This window comes from Paramisgurnus dabryanus, chromosome 6 (assembly GCF_030506205.2).
Source record: "Paramisgurnus dabryanus chromosome 6, PD_genome_1.1, whole genome shotgun sequence".
NCBI classification, from domain to species: Eukaryota; Metazoa; Chordata; class Actinopteri; order Cypriniformes; family Cobitidae; genus Paramisgurnus; species Paramisgurnus dabryanus.
The window spans coordinates 6,706,182-6,729,052 of record NC_133342.1 but is presented as its reverse complement, the minus strand read 5'-3'; the positions used below and the strand labels follow the sequence as shown (position 1 = coordinate 6,729,052).

The following is a 22,871-nucleotide window of genomic DNA, read 5'->3' as shown; positions in this document are numbered from 1 at the left end:
AAAACTATTACACATAGACCATATTACCCATAGACGTAAGTCATACATACCACGTAATATTACAATAGGTACCCTGTAGTTATGAAATACTTAGAGAATAATTTTCCATATATTCTTACCCCCTTATTACCCCAAACTTAAAATATTATTCCCTTATAACTACAAGTACGTACTGTAGAGGTACTCTGTTGTTACAAATAGGTACGCTGTAAATTCGGTTTAATTATGCGGTACTTTGCGGGTCGTAAAATAAAGTGTTACCCAGACTTATTATTACTTTCAGACTTCCAATATGACAAAATTATTTGTAGACTCTCTGTATCATCTATATTTTTACATCACACAGTTTCACTGATCCACAAACACAAAACCCAGGATAGAGAGGTTTAGTGAATGTGGTGTTGACTCTGTGGATGAGGGTCATTGTGTCAGAGACGCTGTAGAAGGACAAAGATCCTGAACTGTGATCCACATAAACTCCTATTCTAGAAGATCTGAGCACTACAGGGAGTTCAGTCTCAATTTTATTGTGCCTGAATGAACAACTGGAGTCATAGCAGCACAAACTCCAGGACTGATCATTACATCCAAACCAACACTCATTATCCCATCCCTTCCTGCTGATGCTCTTATATGACACTGATATATACACCACATCACTCCACTCAACCTCCCAGTAACAGCGTCCACTCACACTCTCACTACACAACACCTGAGAACAAGTTCAAATCTGTCTGGATGATCAGGATATCGCTGACCTCTGTTAGTTTTAGTAATCACGCTGTTCCCCTCAGACAGACAGAAACGTTTATATGCTGTGTTTGGATCTGCAGTGAAGTGATGATAATCTGATGGAGACAAATCAAAAACATAATTTGTACGTAAAATTGTACATTGTAATAATTAATAAAAAGTCTTATATCTTATAGTTTTTTAGGACTGTCAATGTGTTAAGAAGTGAACAGAGATCATTTACAGTATAGACAGAATCTAATCTGATTGTTTTACTGTTATATTCATCATAATCCTGTGTGTGTGTAAAAGGTTTGTGAATGTGTGAACATTGTCCCTCTGTTCTGTAGTTGTACAGTTTTGTCAGGATCCTGTCAGAATCTTGTCTTGTATTATATCTAGTCTTTGTGGCAGGGTTCTGACAGTACAATGTTTTGTGTGGGAACACGTGGCCTTGGATGTTTCTATCCAGTCATGTGTTTTCCTTGTCTTGTCTCTTTTACCCCACTCCCTTGTGATCCTCACTTGTCTATTGTTGGTCCGCATTATTTCTCCCCTATTTAAGTCCTTGTCCCATTTTCTGTCTACGTTCGTTCTGATTTGTTCCTGTCGTGTTCCAGTCAAAATCTATCCAGTTAAATCTAGTTCATTGTGTTAGTCTAGTCTAGTCTAGTCTACTCTAGTCCAGTTTACTGTTTGTTGTTAAATATAGTATAGTCTAGTCTTGTCAGTGTTCTGTTTATCCTGTTCAGTGTTAGTTTAACCCCATCGTGGGTTTTTGTTTTTTTCTGTTTTGTTCTAAATAAAGTCTTTAGTGTTTTTTTACTTGTGTCTGTGCTTGGGTTCGTTCCATACTATTCCTCGCACAGTTTAAAATATATTTTATTATCATTTTGTTTTTAAATGAAGAGAATTTTTGTTTTTAGAAAAACATAATGTCTTATGAAATTTGAATATCAAATAAGAAATCTATTTGATCTCACAGTTATGTTTCATTGTGGGCGAGCACAGTTATTTATTTTCTGTTTATTCTGCACATTCAGTTTGATTCATGAGTATCTTTATAGAGGAGTTTAAAATGACCGAAATGCAGATTATCACTGTTCATGTCTTTATCAGCATCAGTGTGTTTATTTGTTGTTTGTTGAGACTCACATTTTAGGAACTGCTCCCTGGTCTCAGGTTCAGGAGTAACTATGTTAAAAAAAATTCATTCAGAATCAGTGAGTGATCTCTCAATTTCTACAAAATATAATATTATTTTGACATGATGTGTGCTTTATGTCTAAGAGAAATAAGTGCTTTACCTTTATCCAATATCTTATCTATCTCTTCTCTACAGAAATCCTTCAGTTTCTCTCTCAGATGACACACAGATTTTCCTACATCATCAAAAGAGATGAGAGAACTGACATTGATGTTGAGTGAGTCTGAAGATCCAGGAGGAACAGAGAGAGACTGGAAACTCTACACAAACACAAAGACAAACATCTCGGTTACATATGTAACCCTCGTTCCCTGAAGGAATTAGGAACGTGTCTCGCGGGGCCAATCTACTTTGAGAAACTTTTAAAACGCCAATGAACTTGGCATGCAGGTATTTGCATCTGCCGGCGCCGCCCCGCCAATCTACTACTTGGTCACTACTTGATCCGGTCACTACTTGTTCCTTAACCCATGATAGTGAACTGGGAAGTGACCTTGTCAGGCGGAACTGAGATGGCTGTGGAAGAGTTCCATCTAGGGGGTCTACCACTATGGTGATAACTTAAAGATTTAAGGTCATAAAGTGAGCTCTCTTAGTAATATCCCATACTAGAGAGGCATGGAGCGAGCTCCGCTAAGGGAAACGTGGTAAAATGAAAACATTTCACAGATATACTCACATAGAAACCCTCAAAGGGTCGCAATGCGGGCACTAGCCTCACCCAGGTTCTCAAGGATACATCTAGTGAGAGGCTGACAGCTGCAACATCGGCCACCAAGTGGTGGTGAAGTACAAAAAAAAAAGTTTTTGCACTAATGGCCTTCCATAGTGGTGCGGTCGTGCAGCACCAAAATGAAGGCTGCAAGCCGACACACAAGCCGATCCTTCTCACCGATCTGAGGAGATAACCCAAGAGCATACCGGCTCGATACGAACACTGTAAAATCTAGTGAACGTTTTAGGTGTCGCCCAGCCAGCAGCTCTACAAATGTCTGTTAGGGAGGAACCACGAGCCAATGCCCAAGATGATGCCACGCTTCTGGTAGAGTGGGCACTCAACCCAAAGGGGCAAGGAATGCCCTGTTTTTCATAGGCAAGGGCAATTGTGTCTACAGTCCAATGAGACATCCTCTGCTTGGTGACAGCTTTCCCTTTCTGCTGACCAACGTTTCAGACAAAGAGCTGTTCTGAGGTCGTAAAGCTTTGAATTCGATCTACATACACACATATTGCACGTACAGGACATAACAAAGCCATAACTGGGTCTGTCTCCTCCAAAGGCAGCGCTTGCAAGTTCACCACCTGATCTTTGAGTGGTGGGAACTTTGGGCACAAAGCCAGGCCGGGGTCTCAGTGTTACACTGGATTCAGCAGGCCCAAACTGAAGGCACGATTTGTTGAACGAAAATGCATGATGTCCCATATCCTCTTTACAGAGGCCAATGCAAAGAGCATTAAAGTTTTCATAGTAAGAAACTTAATACTCACAGTATGCAATGGCTCAAAGGGAGCATCCTGTAAGTCTTTCAGCACCACGGACAGGTCCCAAGGAGGAATAAAGGGAGGACGCGAAGGATTCAGCCTTTGTGCACCTCTTAAAAACCTTATAACAACATTGTGCTGACCCACTGATCTACCGTCTGTGTGTGTGGATATCCCCGTGATATCTACTTTAATAGTAGATGGTGACACCCTTTTCTCCCCAGGAGAGTGAGTTCTGGAAACCAACTCCTTGTGGTCCAGTATGGTGCAACTAATAGAATGCTCTCCTCGTCCTCCCTGACTTTGCCCAGTGTCTGTGCAAGAAGGCTCACTGGGGGGAATGCCTATTTACGCAGACCGCGCGGCCAGCTATGTGCCAGTGCATCCTCGGTTAGTGAATAAAACAGGCGACAATGGGTTGTCTCTGGAGATGCAAACAGATCTATCTGTGCACTGCCAAAACGTTTCCAAATCAGCTGAACCGACTGAGGGTGGAGTTGTCACCTGAAAGGGCGTCTGCCTCTGTGTCTGCCGCGGTGTTGAGCAACCCTTGGATGTGCATGGCACAGATTCTTCTGACTCCAAAGGAGGAGATAACAGGCGAGGTACGACAGTTGCAATGTTGTTGTCGGTGTAAACTAATACATCTTTGCATGAATACAACTCGTTGCTGAAACAGACGAGAGCAAAATATACAGCCCACAACTCTAGGCTATTTATATGCCAGTGCAGCTGCAAGCTCGCCGTACGTGGCCCCCCACCCATTGGTAGAGGCATCTGTGCACACAATGGCATGCCTGGAGACCTGTCTCAGTGGTACACCTGCGAGGTGGCATGTCGGTGTAATTGTTACCCAATGTAAACCCGGAGCCACTTCGTCGTGAAGCCAACGCTGAAGCGGTCTCATATGAAGGCAGAACCCGAGCGGTGTCACAGCTGCTGCCATATGCCCCAGGAGCCTTTCAAATGTATTCAAGCAAGTCAGAATCGACTGGACATGCACCTCTGTTAGACATGCTCTAAGATCGACCGAGTCCAATACCGAGAAAAGAGATCCTCTGCACGGAGCAAAGTTTGCTCTTCTCCCAGTTGACCTGAAGACAGAGAGAAGAGCAAACTTATAGAGACATGAAAGTACGCGTCCCTTCAGGTCGATGGCTGCAAACCAATCCTGTGGGTGGATGCATTGACATATGCTCCTCTGCGTCAACATTTTGAATGGCATTCTGTGAAGTGAGTAGTTGTAGCGGGCCACCATTCGTCAAACTTTTATGACCCCCTCCCCCACCCGTTGACAGGTCGTATTTTATGACCCCTTTGACAGGGGGGCTGGCCCATCAATCAAAATCTGGACAAGTTGTCAACTTTAGACAGAAAGTATTTAATGGGTTTATTGCCGGTCATTTAGAGTGATTGTTTTTCCTGAGTGTGTTTTATGTCACGCGTATGTTGTTGTTTAATGACAGGTTGTGTTTGTGACATTTGCTATCTATCACCCCTCCCTTTTCGACCCGTGCGAGTCTCACCACTGCGTGTCACACTGCGGTTGTGTTGTATAAATGGGCTGTTATAAGATAGGTTTGTTTAAAACAGGTTATAGGTTTTCAGTGACTGAAAACACTTTGACTCTGACTTAACCGTTGAACAATGGCTGGCGCGTTTAATACACCTCCGGCTTCTGGTATGGAAATGGATGAGGATCTAACTTTTGCCCCCCGGAGGGGTGTGGGGCATCGTGTGCGTATGACAGAATTTTTACACGATTCGGAAGACGCTGTTAAATATGAATTTCTAATGGCTGACAAGCGTTTGGGGTACTACGAGTTTGACAAGAAATTGCGCACTGTAAACCTTTACAGTGTGGAATCTGGTGAGAAACATGAATACGGCGATCCATTCCTTTTCCTCCCTGCTAAAGACTGGTCATTGTTCTACAAACGTATCTGGAAAGATGTGCAAGGATTTTGTGACGTGCCGTTGTACGTTGGAGAGTGGAACGGTGTGACACGGGGTATGCGCTATCGTGTAGTCGCCAATCAGTGTAAAAAGAAACTTGATGAGTGTGTCTACATTTTCACATGTAGAGACGCATCAAAGATTTCCGAGCGTACTTGGCCTATACCCGAGGATGAGCACAACAACCACTACGATCTGCAATTCATATTCCAATGGCGTGACGTTCGTGTGCTTGGAGATATTTTTGCTCACATTGACAAAATGTTTAGATGGTGCAAGATGCGAGACCAATACAACTCCGTAAGGGTTAAATTGTTTGACCCCCGCGGAAGCATGGCTGAGACCGACGAGATGCCGACTCCGCCCACTTACTACAAGCATTAAATGAGCCGTCACAGACCCCGCAAACACACTGATCCATAATGTCTCAAGACTCTGAAACACCCTGCCACACAGTCAAAGATACACCCGATACCATGGAGGCTCCCCCGCCAAGTGTTGAGGACACACCGCCTATTAACAGCTGGCTGGATGATTTCTGCAGAGAGCTGGGGTACCACAATCTGAACTTCCTCACAACGCGTAGCTGTAACATCGCTACAGCCGCGCACAGTGCATCAGAGGACGGCGTGGACGGTTGTATCGGAGCCGATGGCTTTAAGCTAATAAAGGCCATTGTTGCGTCCGTTCTGGAAAGCACCGTCGGTTCAAAGATGAAACGTGAATGCTACGGCTGCAAAATCAACCATCCTAGTCAAATACAACACGGATGCCTCTATGAACCCACGCCCTATTACTTTGACTTTAATTATGAAGAGTTCACCAGAACCTTGTTTAAACCGGAGTTTAAACACATCATCGTACAAGCTCTGAACCAGATCGGTCTGAAACTTCATCCCCTGCGGATCCAAGGAGCTGTGGACGCTATTCTGTGTGAACTAAGGTCTGAACCTTACGTTGTGGCTAAGCTGAAAGAAATTACAGATGAGCTAGTCGACGAGAAATGTGAGAAACTCGTCTACGATTGTGTGGACTCCTGGAGTAAAATCTGCTGAGTTTGAACTGACATCGATTTTCAGATGGGGAATCTGTGTTTTACCGGACTGATTAAAAATATGTTTAAAAACCATTATAAACGCGAACTGGTTAAACTCTTATGTAGTGTGATATCTCTTGAAACTGACTTTGATTTCAAACCTGATGCTTGTGAAAACACAGTCAAACGTGTGACCAGCCTCAAACAACAAATGTCTGATGTTCGAGATATTGCTAAGACATGGAATACCATGGTGCAGATGTGTGTTAATGCCGAAGATCATCCTTGTGTTTTTATTAAAAAAACTCTAGATTTGATGTATAAAAGTCACGATAATTTTTACATAGGCGATGTAATCACAATGTCTACATATGTAATTGATTTATGCATTGCTATGATTTTAAAGAATCCACAGTTTAATGTGTACGAAGTTGTCGCAACAGCTGCTGAATATATGATTGATAAAAAAATTGTTTCATGTATACACTTTTTATGGTATTTAGACACCATGTAATGACTTTCTGTATTATCGTTGCTGTGTGTGAAAATAAAAAAAGACTTTCTAACCAACTCTCAAGCATTACTTATTTGTGGTCTGATGAGAAGACATCATGTCGGCAGAGCTCATGAGCAAAGTATATTACACACCATCCAACCCCGGGTCTTTAGGTGGTAAAAATCGTTTAAAACAAGCTGTTTTAAAAGATTACGATGTGGTGTTAAATGACGACGAGGTTTCAGAATGGCTCTCCTCACAGGATGCCTACACATTACATAGACAGGCCCCTCTTAAATTCAAAAGAAACAAAGTGATTGTTTACGGGATAGACATGCAATTTCAAGCTGATTTGGTCGATATGTCTGCATATTCCAAGGAAAATGACGACACAAAATTTTTACTCACATGCATAGATGTGTTTAGTAAATATGCGTGGACTCGGGTCTTAAAGAACAAAAGCGGTGTTGAGGTCGCTAAGGCTTTTGAATCAATACTTGATGAAGGTCGGGTACCTCAAAAAATACAGACGGATCAGGGGAAAGAATTTTTTAACAAGCATTTTCAAGAAGTTGTTAAAAAATATAATATTCATCATTTTGCCGTCGCATCGGATTTAAAAGCTTCTGTGGTTGAAAGGTTTAATCGCAGTCTCAAAAACTTAATGTGGCGTTTTTTGTAACAGCCACAAACTCCAGGAGATATATTGACGTGTTACAAGATATCACGCGGGGATACAACACCACTTATCACAGGAGCATCAAGATGAGACCTGTGGATGTCAACAAAGATATTGAACACGTCGTGTTTGAAAATCTGTACGGACCTGCAGGAGTGCGGCGAGACAAACCAGTGTGTTTTAAATACAAGATCGGGGATGTTGTCAGAATCTCCAAAGTAAGGGGTCCGTTCGCGAAAGGTTATGAACAGAATTACACAGAAGAGTATTTTACAATCGCAGAGTGTATACCCCGGGATCCACCGGTCTACAAATTACAGGATTACGATAACGAAGTTATTGATGGTCGCTTTTACGAACAAGAATTACAAAAAATATCTGTGTGTGAAAACAAGGCATTTAAAGTAGAAAAAATCTTAGACAAGAAAAAACGTGGCAAAAAAATATTGGTTTTAGTGAAATGGCTCGGATGGCCTGATAAATTTAATAGCTGGGTCGCAGAAAAAGAGGTGGTCGATATACAGAATCCTTAAAAAGGAGAAACCCACGCAGAATAAAGTCAGTCCAATAAAAAGCAGACATGGGTGACGGCGGATTTTATGTTACATTACCATGCAACGCATCTTTGGATGTCTACACCAACAATACTATCTCAAATTATAGGACCATGTTAGGAAATCCTATAAACCTGAGAGGCAAATGGGAGGTGGGGATTGTTGAAATTGAATATCCTAGAACATGGTACACATTTAGTACCGAAGATGCATTTTTAGATATAATTACAGAAGTAGGAGAGTCCAATATTTACAACGATAGTAAACGACTGTTTATAAAAGCAGGATATTATGAAAATGTCACATCGGTGATTAGTGAAATAAACAAGGCTCTAAAACCTAACGGAGTCATGGGCTATGATAACATAAGAAACAGGGTCTTTTTAAAAGCACCAGCCGGTGTCTTGTTAATGTTTAGCGGAAAGTTGGCTGTTATTTTAGGGCTGAAACCGAATGTGCCTATAGGGATGGCCATGCGGTCACCCGACTCTGAGCCTGTCAAAGATGTTACGACAAGAGGTCCACATCAAGCAGACATACACGGAGGCTTCTATTCGCTCTATATCTACACGGACATTATCGAATATCAATCAGTAGGTGACGCATATGTTCCGCTCCTAGGATGCGTACATATAACTGGTGAAAACAACAACATCGTCAGTATTAGATACGACAAACCTCATTACGTACCTACAAACAAGTCCGTTATCACAGAAATTGCTATTGAAGTAAAGGACGATCAAAACAAAGACGTTGCGTTTTCTTACGGTAAAGTGTGTGTTAAACTACATTTTAGACCCGTGAAGCAGTCATCTTTTTAATATTCAGTAATGTCTTATTACAATTATAATTATAACGCAAACCCCGAGCGCTACGTGACATATTATACAAACCAGGCTGGAAATGGACTACCAGGATATGTGGGGGGAGGGGTCATGTACGGTAATGGGCTTGGGGGGCTTTTCAGAGGTCTGTTTAGATTCGCCATGCCCTTGTTGAAGCGTGGCTTTAACATAGCCAAACCGCATCTTAAATCTGCGGCGAAAAACATATTTAGTGACGTCGTTAGCAATACGATGGCAGGCTCTTTCAACAACCACGAACAGGACGGTTCGGGTTTGATGGTTATGTCTCGCAAACGTGTGTATAGGCCGCCGGGAACCAATAGGAGTGGCCAGAAACCAAAGAAAGCACGGCGTACAGTCAAGAAATCATCAGTTGCAAAGCGTAAGCGCAAGACATCAGTAAAAAAACCACCGGCAAAGAGAGTTAAAACTATTTTCTAGATCATGGCACTGCTACACAACATGTCAGAAGAGTGTATTAAATCCGAACTGGATTTATTCACGGTACCTCTGACTCAGACATCTATTGAAAAAAATACTTATGTAGAAATACCACCTTTATCAGCACTATCAGACACAGCCCCGTTGGAGTTTTTTATAGCAGGAACCGGAGAGGATTATATCGATTTAAATAACACATTGCTGTTTTTAAGGGTGAAAATTACTAATCCTAACGGTACGGACATAGCCGCCGGAGCGCCAGTGGGGTTAGTGAATTATCCTATTGGAAGTTTGTTTGCCCAAACGGACGTGTCGCTCGGGGATAGATTAATTTCGCAGAGTTCCAGCACGCATCCTTATCGCTGCGTCATAGAGTGTTTGTTAAACTATGGAACAGACGTTCTCGAAACAACGTTCTCCTCTGGACTTTATTATAAAGATTCGCCGGGTCATATGGACGCTACAGACCCAGCTGCTGGAAATAGAGGCCTGACAAAGAGAGCAGCCTTTACAGAGTCCAGTAATATCGTCGAGTTATTAGGACCCATTCATAGCGATATATTCTTTCAAGAAAAATTGATGCTTAACGGCGTGGATATTAAAATACGTATGACAAGGGCCAAAGATGAGTTTTGTTTGATGAGAAACGATAATATAAACTACAGAATAAACATTGTTTCAGCATCTCTGTTTGTTAAAAAAGTTTCAGTGTCACCAGCTGTGAGGCTGGGGCACGCTCAGGCTCTGTTATCAGCTACAGCCAAATACCCCATCGACAGAGTGTGTTTGAAAAACTTCTCCATACCTGCTGGTTCCCGTGTATGTAACCAAGAAAACTTATTTTTAGGAACCCTACCCAAATCCATCGTTCTGGCTATGGTTGATAATGACGCTTTTACAGGCGCTTATAATAAAAACCCCTTTGCATTTAAAAACTACGATCTGGAATTCTTGGTGATCTATTCTGACGGTGTTCAGACACCTTCAAAACCTCTCCAGCCTGACTTTGGAAGCGGTGCTGCTGTAAGGGAATTTTACCAGCTAGCATTGGCCTCGGGAAAACATTTGAAAAATCAAGCTCTGTCTATCGATAGAGAGGCCTTTCTGCACGGATATACGCTCTATGCGTTTAACCTCACACCAGATGAAGAATGTGGGCGTCACGTGTCGCTAGTCAAATCAGGCAATATCAGATTAGAACTTCGTTTTAGGCAGCCTCTCCAAAATACGATAACTCTGATCGTATATGCGATTTATGATTCAATTCTGGAAATATCTAATCGCCGACAGGTTATGATTGATTACTATTAATCATGAACACTCTGCAACTAACGAGCCTAATGGATAAAATCTCATGCAATACGCATTTCCTTGGAGTGGTGCCGTGTGACCATTTACCAGATGACCCCCTAAGAACATTGCCTGCCATGGTCATAATTAATACACACCCGTCCGGACTCCCCGGCGAACATTGGTTATCTATTTACATAAACAAATACGGAGTGGGTTGTTTTTTTGACAGTTTCGGCAACAGACCGGATCATTACCGTTTTCCCCATCAAATCAATAACTTTTTAAATCTCAATTCTGTAACGGTGCAATACTCTGCCAAGCAAGTCCAAGATTTCTCAACAGATACCTGCGGTCAGCATTGTGTTTTTTTCCTGTATAATATGTGCATGGATCGAGAATATGAAAATGTTTTAAAAAAGTATACAGATGATCTGCTTAAAAATGACAACATGGTATCGTGTTTTGTGAAAAAGATAAAACCGTCTGATTGTTATAAAAATGTGTTTAAATGTGTTCAGTGTGTGCAGACGGGATACATGTTTGTATAATGTTTTTATTCAATAAATACACTATTAACCAGAATAAGATTTTTCAGAAAGATTGTTTTTATTTATTAATACAGACATTCAACAACAACAACATCAATGGAAAAAAAAATTAGAAACGTAACCATTTGTTATAATCTAGATTGGGTGATTTAAACAGAGGTTCATCCGATAGAGCAACAGATGCTCGAGCCCGTGATCTTCGTTTTTTACTTTTTCCGTAAGGAGCCGGCACACCAGGTGATGTGACCGGTGATTTAAAAGACTGAACAGCCTGTCTGACTGCATGGTTTGGTAGTATAGAATAGGGCAAATTTAACAATGAGATCGCCTCTAAAAACTCTGACCACCCTACAGGTCTGTGTTCGTCTTTGATCTTATGCGCTGCTGTAACACTTTTCACTAAATCAAACAAATGGGACCCATGTATAGGTCTTCCCCTAAACACAAATTCCCCTGAACCTGTCCATGAAGATACATCTTTAGCTTTAGACATTTTATCTAAAATGTATCTGATGTTTTTTAAACTTTTTTGTGGAGCATTGTTTAACACATCATTCACAACATCCTCTGCATCATTAGCCTTTACAGCCAAAGTAGTTTGCTCCTTATCTGTGTGATCAGAGGGGGGAAGGCTTAATGTTAAAGTGTTGACTTCACGGTCTCTGTGTTTTGCGATTGTTAAAAATCTCTGTAAGGCGTTCGAGTACAACTTTGCTTTTTCATAAACATCCAAATCATTTCTGTGCAAAATATTTCGTATAGATTCATCCATATCGCTCTCGACATTCTGTTGAATAGATTCACGAGGGGATTCGGTCTTTAGTTTATCCAGTTGGTGCTGTGGGACTAGATACATTTTCTCCGCAAATTCCATTCTCTTGTCTTTATCTAGAGGCAATCAGGCTTGTAATAAAAGGGATAGCGACGCTTAGGAGGGGAAGAAGGAAGCCACCCTGCTGGTTTATCAAACGTCTCTTTCTCCCCACACTAATCTTCTTGTCCGCAACGATTTTTATCTCACGTTTCTTCTTTTTCAATTTTTGGTACTGCACATGTTTTAGAGGTATATGTCCGTGTAATAAATTAAGAGCTAGTTCGCACAATGCCACAACGAAATCATCCGTGGCAGATTGTAGAATAACACGTCTCTGTTTGGGTGATGATTTTAATAGAAGTTTTAAAAGAGGGAGGTTTCTACAAAGCCTATCAGACATTTTCAAACTCTTTGTTTTCTTTTCCGGACGTACACCACTGGGTGCGGTGAAAGCAAATCTGTTCTGAGACGATACATCTCCGGTGTTTTGGCTTTATAGTCAATCATAAGATACCCAAAAGGTTGACTGGTCGCGTCTTTGTAAGCCTCCATAAAATATTTTGTTTCCCCGGGGTACATCTGTCTGGCTAGAACCATGACCTGATTTGTGTCTCGGGGGTTTTTAAAAAGAATTAGATAATTTGTGTTCAAAGCTATAGTCCTGCTCGACTTTCCCTGGCAAAATAAATTCTGTACAATATAAATAACGCTCAAGTTTCTGTGGTGTACATACTGAGTGAATGCCTTTTCCACTTCGATGTTTCCAGAAGCATCACGCATGACATCGTCTAGAATTAGCAGAGATGTTTTATTAACAGGAAACAAATGATCATCATTCAGAGTCTGTGGAATCCCTTCAATGAATTTAATTTTGTACATTCTTGATATTTCTTCATACATTTTTTGCCAACATTCATATATAATTACAATATTCTCAATCTTTTCAGAAATCAAATTTACAGCATTTTCCAACAACATCTTAACAAAGATTGATTTCCCACTGTTGGATGGCCCCGCTACAATTAAAGAGAATGGATGCTGTAGCCTAAAGTCATGGTCTTTAGCATCCCTGGCACCTTTATGCCCAAAAACGTTATCAGAATCCATACGGTAACGTCGTCAGATTTTCTTTGTTTATTACTCGCTTGTTGTATACGAGTTTAAACTTCTTCACAACTGTCTTGTTGTGGAGCGTGAGGTGTCTTTTATTCCTCACAATGCTGTCAGCAGAAGCTAGCACGTGTCTGTCACGATCACCCTCATTAACATAATCACGGACAAGATCAACCAGTGTGTCTAATGTGATAATTTGGGAGTTTGTATAATTTTGCACGATGCCTTTGGCCTTTAGGACAGAACGCCCCTTTGCGGTACGGTAAGCGTATGTTTTTGGACCGCACGATACAAACTCGACCGCAAAATCATCATCTCCAATTTCATCAGTCAGATTACCTAGATACGGCCCCAACGGAGGATCCCACTCGCCGTCTTTAGACGTGAAAATCACGCTGTCGGTATCGCTGTAAAGCACACGCTCATTCAGCCTGTCCATAAGGTCATACAACTCTAGACGCGCGTGAGCTGTGGTAAAGGCGCCGAGAAATATGTTTATGTCACGCGTGCGCGCGCCTTTGCCGTTCGGATGGATCCATTGCACTAGAGCGACGTTGTCTGACACAAACGAAAAGTGCTTAATCTCGTACGCCATGCCAAAAATGTATCTCGTAAACTCTTCCGGATCTGAAAGCAACACTGTGGTGGGCATATTTTCGCGCATAGAAAAACGACCCCACAAACTGTTTAACAACAGCTTATTGATAGATCGTCTCGCGGGGTTAAGGCTTATCTTATCAGGATTCATTTGTATCCCCTCTTTCTCAAAGTAATCAGCAATGTAGGCATCTTTGTCCTGATCTGTCACTACGTGTGCGGGGTACCCACTGGCCTCTTGCTTGTATTGTAAAAATGTTTTGACATATTCACAAAACAAGGTTTCTGAGGATTGGGGAAAATGCCACACTTCGTCCACTTTTGTCACCATGTAACCCTTCTCGATAGCCTTTAACAGCTCGAGACTTACCCAACACCCTGAAAGCGTTCGCTGCTCATCTGTGTGATCGCAGGGGGTAGACTGATTCTGCTGCTCACAGCAGGTTGCGCAGAGAGGGAAATTCAGTTTATTATTGGCTCTGTATGGGAGCACGGGGTGCAGCAGGTTTCTTGGGGGTAACACTGATGCTTTGATAAGCCCGTAATAATTTTCAAGGGGTTCAAAATCTTTTAAAATTATCTGGGGATGTCCTATCGGGTAGCACTTCTTGGCCTGACAGAAGGGATACAGACTTGTAAAATCGACATATCTGATTTTCTCCCCTTCGGCGGCTTTATGGTAGAGTTTGTAAGCGTTAGTGCGGCCGCCAAATAGAGCGTCGCGGGGTTTCAGTCTCTCGGGGTGCGTGTAAGTGGACATAAACGCTATTACGTCAGGATCAGACTGCTTAGCAGCGTCCCATTCACACTCCCACATAACCTCAACATTCAACCCATACGCCTTCTCCAAAACCTCCATTTTGGCCTCATGCTGTCTTCTGTGTACAGCGTGCGTCAATTTTGTCACAGGATGAATATCATATTCATTATATTTGCAAGTATGACTGTGCCAGAGGCATCCTAAAAATTCCAAAATATAAGTTTGACCATCTTTCTGGAAAGCACCATCCACATGGTAGGATCCGAACGACATTTCACCACGATTTAGAGCGTGCTGGACATCGACGCCTCGCGAATGAGTGACATATTCAAGCCATTCGATGGATGCGTTTGAATAGGCTTTGTTCTTAGTCAGATAAGCACCGTTGTGTGTCAACGCTAAGGTGTCTCTCTCCAGATAATGGGTCTTGTACACGGCCATGCAGCACGATGCCAGAGTTGTGTATCTGAACGGGTCAAGGGCGGTGCACTGTATAAACTCATCACGATATTTCATGCATGCCTCTCTCAACAAAACAACATCGTTCTTGCCGTAAAGTGCCAGTTCTTTTTTAAAGTCAAACACTTCACACTCTACGGTCTTGTACCATTCATCAAACTGTTCCCTGGCCTTCTCTGACATTGTGTCATATCCGTACATTTTTTTGTCCGGATAGGGGCCTATGTAGTTTTCATTCTCCACCCGGTTAAAGTGATGTGGAAAATAGCCCTTCTCTGCACAGGTCAGATTCATGGCAGATGCAGTCTTGGCTAGACTCATTGGGAGAAATGAGAAGCTATCGATAAATCTTTGCTTGTAGCTTTCGTCAAACATAAATATCAGACGACATCCCTGCATCGTGATTTTAAGAGTGAGTCCCACCTTTGTGAAATATTCCAAAAGAATAAAATTGTCAAAGCCAGAAGCATTGTGGGCTATCCATGTGTAGTCGTTGTACCTAGGGTGTCTGAATCTCTGCACGAGTTGTGCGACGCAGTCGGTGCCCTCTGCTGTGAATTCTTCACCCGTAAAAGTGATGGCGCAAACAAAGTTTGCAACATGTTTTCCACCCTCGTGACGCGTCTCAAAATCATAGAAGATGTACTTCTCACTGGGTTTCTCGAGCCTTAGGGGCTGAATAAAACATTGATGAGGTGCATCGGGTGTCATCTCCATGCCACAATGCAGGCACTTCTCCGCTGTGCATTTGTGCGCTTTTGGTTTGTTACCGCTAATGTAATAGCGTCGATTACATGTTGGACAGTATTTGGTTACGTCGCACTGAGCAAACTGCTGATTCAGTGGAGGTTTTTTATGCATTTCATAACAATATTCTGATTTGCAATACCTCAAACAATCACCACAGTGTATCGTCTTTGCAGTGTGTTTGTAACAGTCGGGGGCATTGCATATGTCACATGCGTATCTGCATTTATGATCTCTTTTATTAGAAAAGCCATTGTAGCAATAGTCGCAGACGTACTTGCACCCGATAAATGCCCTCAAATTTTTTATCATGAAGTAATGACTATCTGACAGATAGAGAAACACCGTCTTGTAGTGGGGCTTGTTTTTTGTCATGTATTTTTCCAAACCACCAGTGCTTGATCTGTGAAAAACTACAATTTTGATGTTTAGCAATCTCTCAAACAAAGCGACGTCATTAAATCGTATCATATCTTGGATTGAAAATCCAGCCTTCTTTTGAATGTCAGCAGCTATGGGCATTAATTCTGGGTCTGTTTTTTGGGGGTTCAAAAAATGTGACAGACAAAGTGCGAAGCATAGCTTGTCGGACATATTTGTGGGGCAAAAAAGATTCATTCTATTTCTTTTTATAACCTCATTGTGTGCTAGATCGCTGAATTTTCTGCGACCACCACCGTTTTTGCTTCTGACAATAGACACGTTTAACATCAGATTGTCATCAACGCGCACGGACCTGTTGCTTTGCATGACTCTTTCAAGCTGGTCTGACAGCGCTGAGACGCTATAATCGTTAGCGGGCGTGAGCATCGCATTTATATCCGACATTAATGACTCTCCGCGTAATAAAACATTTATAATACCCCCATCACCACCTAATATTCTAGATAGAGAGACTATTTCATGCAGAACACCATCCAAAAATAGCACGTACGATGCCATATCTGTAGAAGCTATTGCCCTCAGATTTAAACTCCTAAGTATTTCCACACTGTTAAATCTTGTACGAGGAACAACGGTATAACCATTAAATTCACCCCCGTCTCTCACAAGCCTCTCAACGTCTTCGGACGTTAGACCCATATCAGCCATTTCAGAATTGTGGTGGGGGTCGGCCGCCCCCTCACCACCGTGTTGAACATGTAAATTCTCGGATGCCCCGTCGTTTAGATCAACGACTGGAGCCTCTGGTTCAATTTGATTATTGATAAATCCAGCTTCTGGAACCTCAAAAACTTGATGCATATTTAAAACATCAGGATCTAAGACCATAGTAGGCTCTGGAGGGGGCTGTGAAATGGGATCGAGCATACTTATCAATTCTCCGAATTCGGCTGAATTACGCTGATTTCCATTCATAGCTCTGACAGTTTCTATCAGTATTTGCATTCCCAATTCGTAATCAAATATACCAAGCGGGGATTCATTGCGCCTTATAATTTTATTCGCATGACTACAACCAGAGTCCGAATTACGTTTTTGGGCCATTTCTAACACAATATTCGGAAACACAGTGAAACCCCAAAATATTCAAATAATCAAACAATGTAAACACAATAAAACTAAACCAAAAAACAAACAATATAGTTAAATCAATGAAAAAACTCTAAACCAAAATGAGTATAAAAACGGATTACGATGAAAAATAAACCAATAGGTATTAAGGACACAAGTTTAAAACAACAGTAAAGCAATATATTTAAAACAATGAAAAACTCTAAACCAAAATGAGTATAAAAACGGATTATATAAACGATGAAAAATAAACCAAAAATATAACAAGAACACAAGTTAAAAATATCAGTAAAACAATATATTTAAAACAATGAAAAAACTCTAAACCAAAATGAGTATAAAGACTGATTATATAAACGATGAAAAATAAAACAAATGTATGTAGTCACTTACCCTTGTGATTTTAAAAAGCGACCAGCTCTGTGGACAAATCAAACACAGGTATCCAGTATCCGAAATGTTTTAAATCCAGTATGCAACAAAATGTTTAAAATGTCCCAGACAAATCCAAAAAGTCTCTGATTTTCTCTTTTTTAAAGATACGTCCAAAGTGTTGTGGTCTGTATCCTAGCCTGTAAACAGATAAAAACATGTTATTAGGATAAATATCTAAATAAAACAACTTTTTCTTATGCAACATAAACGTACCGTGGAGATCCGCTATATATTTCGCAATAGTACACACAACGTTCGCTTTGCCGCTGATATCCAAACCTTTAAAACAGATAACACATGTTATTAGAAAATATTTAAACAAACCAGGTTGTTTAAAGCTATTGTAACAGGATTAAATAAATACACACCGGACAACACGCTCCACTCTGCGTCTCTTTGCTCCAAGATTTCCTTGTTACGCTGCTGATGGTTCTAGTCACGGTCTGACTTTTTTGTTCATTCCACTCTTCTCCGCGATTTACCAGGAATAGTTAATACCAGTTTAGACAATTTCGCTGCAATACCAGAGATTGAATCTTTAGTTTTTAAATAAATCAGACAAAATACTGGAACGAACACAGCGAAACACATACATACCAATAGACTTGAGTATAACAGCTCTGCTCCATCCAAACTGATCACGGAGATCTCTTGTCGCTCCCCAATAAAGGTTCGGTCATAAACTTTCAAAGATTACATCACACGACCCCCACACAAACACACACTGTCATAATATCAGCATCAGAAAACTTTGTGTCTGAACAGAAAATAGACTAGTTCGATAGAAAATATCGGCTTTAAGTTTAAACAGTTACAGCTAAGCACATATATATATATATATATATATATATATATATATATATATGATTAGTGATTGCCTTTAAATAAACTTTTGATGTTGCAAAACTTTAGATTCAACAACACACAGCCGCAGTGTGACACGCAGTGGTGAGACTCGCACGGGTCGAAAAGGGAGGGGTGATAGATAGCAAATGTCACAAACACAACCTGTCATTAAACAACAACATACGCGTGACATAAAACACACTCAGGAAAAACAATCACTCTAAATGACCGGCAATAAACCCATTAAATACTTTCTGTCTAAAGTTGACAACTTGTCCAGATTTTGATTGATGGGCCAGCCCCCCTGTCAAAGGGGTCATAAAATACGACCTGTCAACGGGTGGGGGAGGGGGTCATAAAAGTTTGACGAATGGTGGCCCGCTACAACTACTGAAGTGCTCACATGCAGATTCAGTACACAGAGATCCAGAATATGTCGCAAGCCGCCGCTTTTCTTGGGTACAATGAAGTAAGGGCTGTAAAACCCTGACCTCATCTTGGCTGGAGGAACCGGGTCGATCGCGTACTTCGCCAGTAGGACAGCAATCTCCGGACGAAGTATGTGCGCATCGGCAGGCTTCACTGTGGACTGGGAAGCTGTTGCCAAGCCCCCAGATACCATGCGAGGGGAATTAATGGCACAATCGGAGTATTGTCCGCATGTCCACCAGGCACAGCCAGAGGTGGCACTCCTGGACAACCAAGGTGGACATAGCACGACTGACGGACTGTGCGGTAGTCTTGGTCAGACGAAGACCCAGATCTGTAGCCACACAAAGGTCTTTGAAGAGCATCGAATCATGACCTCCCTCGTGCAGGTCCTTCAGAGCTAAGGCCTGATGAATCTGCAACAAAGCCATGGCATGAAAGGCAGAGGCCACCTCCCCACAAGCCCTGTAAGTCAACTCCGTCAGAGCTGACGAATGCCTGCAGGCGTGTGAGGGAAGGGTCGGATGGTCCTTCCAGAAGGAAACGCCAGCAGGACACAGCTGCATCGCTACTGAACGCTCCACTGTCGGGATACCCTTTAGCGGCCCCGCCATCGAGGGAGGTGAGGGGAGATGGCTGATGCGGCCGGTTCCAGGAGGAAAATTCCACGACTGAGTCAGCTCATTGTCCACCTCGGGAAAAGAATGATACAGATACGATGTTCTAGCAGCCCCAAAGTACCAATCACCTAGGCGGGATGGCACAGGAGGAGGAGGAACTCTCCACTCCAACCCGACCGACTCCGCAGCCCGAGCGAGCATGGCCGTCATCTCAGATGTACATGCTTGCCAAGTTCATTGGCATTTTAGAAGTTTCTTGAAGTAGATTAGTCCCGCAAGACACATTCCCAATTCGTCGGTTACGACGTGACGTCGCAGTGACCGACTGAAGGGGAACAACACAAACCTAAACTCATGACACTGAAATATAATATAATATAATCTCAGGAAAATGCTCTTTACTTCCTAAAGATCACTGTTGTGTTTTTCAGATCTATGTTACCTGGAGGAAATGGATGTGATCATCTGTGTGTAAAAGCTGCTCCAGCTCAGCGTCTCTCCTCCTCAGATCATCAATCTCCTGCTCCAGTCGCTTCAAGAGTCCTTCAGCTTCACTCACTGCAGTCTTTTCCTGATCTCTGATCAGCTGTGTCACCTCAGATCGTCTTCTCTCAATGGATCGGATCAGTTGAGTAAAGATCCTCTCAGTGTCGTCCACTGTTGTCTGTGCAGAGCGCTGTTAGGACACACAGAGAGAGGAGCATTAGAATCAGCAGCATTCACTCAGCTCTTACTGGTACATCACACAGTCTGTTACCCACAGTGAACTTCAGTGAAAGTCATCCAGCACTGAACTCCTCACTGACTGATTGGATGAGAGTCCTAACTGAGTCTGAAACAGATCTGAAACAGCAGACAGCAGTTGTTCTTCTGATCAAAACTCACCTTATGAGTCTCCACAGCATCTCTCAGCTCCTGAAGCTTCTTCTGACTCTCCTGGATTCTCTGCTGGTATTTTCTCTGCGTCTCCTTCAGTTCTTTCTGTTGGATGTGGAAATAATAATTAAACAGATAAAATGTACATTAGAGTGATTTTTGCCAGTTTAACTCAGGTTTGATCACATTAAACATCACTAAGTGTTTTTATCTCTTACCTGTTTCTCAAACCTCTCAGCTGCAGCTGATACAGTCTTATGTTCATTGTGTTCATCCACCATACACAGGAGACATATACAGAGCTGATCAGTTTTACAGTAAATCTCTAAAAGTTTCTCATGTTGAGGGCAGATCATCTGCTGAAGTCGTCCAGTGGCGTCTATCAGGTTGTGTCTCTTGCCTTTGAAGAATATCTCATGTTGTTCAAGATGATTTTGACAGTAAGAGTTCAGACACACCAGACAGGACTTGACAGCTTTGTGTTTTCTCTCAGTACAGACGTCACACTTCACATCTCCAGCTTCAGCATAACTGGATGAAGGTTGATCAGTCTGAAGTCTTGTCTTCTTCAGCATCTTCACCATCTCAGTAATCACCACATTTTTATTTAAAACAGGTCTTGTATTGAAGGTCTGTCTGCACTGAGGGCAGCTGTAGTCTCTCTTCTCATCATCCTGATCCCAGTAGTCTGTAATACAGCTCATACAGTAACTGTGTCCACAGGGAATGGCCACTGGATCCTTCAGTAGATCCAGACAGATTGAACAGATGAACTGATCCTGAACCACAGAAATACTGGCTTCTGCCATTTCACTGTATTTACTTACAAACAATAAAACTAAACGCACAACAGACCGAAATCAGTTTCAGTTTCCCTGAACTCAAAGTATTTCCTGGTTGTGTTTTTTGAAACGTGTGCAAACAGGTGTGTCAGTCATATAAAGTGTTACCAAATATGGTAAGATCAGTCAGTGTAAGTTGTTTTCAGTTAAGACAGCACAAACATGCATTTTAGTCTGGAGTTTGCTGAAGTATTGTCTGTGAATCCAGGCAAAGTGTCATAATTGGGAGGTATGTAAGAGGGGAACATAACAACACAAATCATCATCATTTAGCCAGATGAACCTTTATCACCCTATCTTCATTGTATACCACAGTATTTACATGAAACTGCAAGGTAGCTCCTTTAAAAAATAATCACAGTATTACAAGGGAACATGTTTCAAAAACATTGTAACAATGGTAAAGTGTTTTGTGTTATTTATAGCATCATTTTATTATATTTTATAATAGAAATTAGAATTCAAAAGTTAAATAATTTCTAAAAGCTTACTTTAATTTTTATTAACCAGGAGATTCCCGGTGAGACGCTGTCTGGTTGGGCCGGTGCCTTAATGTTAAATATTGCGAAATTCTCTGAATATTATAATCATTTCATTAAGTAAATGGGTAAACTGTCTTGAATAAATATGTCAGAAAATATGACTGAAAACATGTCATAAGAAACGCCAATGCCAGTGATTTTAATATTTATGAATAGGGATAACTTACATACAAACTTACGCAGTCAGGCCCGGTGACGTGTTCACTGAGCATTGGTCAATCAGAATCACGTTCTAGCTTTACAACTGCAGCGATGTGATGATGTGCAAAGAAATTCAATAAGTTAAAGAATAAAATCTCTAAGCTGGAAGGACGGGAAAAGACTTAAGTTAAGATGTCAGCAGGCCTGACTGCTGAGGTCAGACAGACATTTAAAGGTCACGCTCTTTCTGATCCCATTTTTCAAACTTTAGTTAGTGTGTAATGTTGCTGTTAGAGCGTAAAATGATAAAGTTCTCTGCCAGGCAATATATTTTCTGTAACAAAATTCCCCTTTCAAAGCCTACAGCAAACGCCGGTTTGGACTACAGCTCTCTACTTCCTGCTTTAATGACGTCAGTAGAACAGTTTTTGACTAAACTCCGCCCACAGGAATACGTCAGTCGCCAGCCAAGCTAACGGCAAGCTAAGCTGCTGTCGAATAACCAGGGGCGGATCTAGAAAATTATTTATGGGGTGGCAAGAGGGTGGCATGAGAACTACGAGGGGTGGCAATGAAGTAAGCATCCTTGCATGGTTGTCGTGGATACAAGAAATTATATACTGTATATACTATATTCGGTGTACACTGGACCTCAAATTTTTATAACATAATAAACGCAACAACAAATGTTCCTATAAGTACCCAAGCACCTACCTTTAGCATCTCTACTGTAGCACCCTTTGTCTTAATAGTAAGTTAATACATACAATCAATCAATCAATCAATCAAATTCTTTTATTCAGCCATGATATTGTTACAAACACAAAATAATCTCATACACAACTAAATAATATCTTCTAATGCTG

General features: G+C 41.6%; 1 long non-coding RNA gene and 1 pseudogene across 1 annotated transcript; both read right to left on the bottom strand.

Moving 5' to 3' along the window:
• Window positions 1–284: 284 nt before the first annotated feature.
• Window positions 285–21,318, bottom strand: LOC135744230 (E3 ubiquitin/ISG15 ligase TRIM25-like; annotated as a pseudogene).
• On the bottom strand, window positions 17,688–18,496 carry LOC135744231 (uncharacterized). Its single transcript, XR_010530688.2, has 4 exons — window positions 18,307–18,496; window positions 18,078–18,224; window positions 17,923–17,988; window positions 17,688–17,846 (listed from the first exon to the last, which is right to left on the bottom strand). It is a non-coding gene; the product is annotated as an uncharacterized lncRNA (long non-coding RNA).
• Window positions 21,319–22,871: the final 1,553 nt, after the last annotated feature.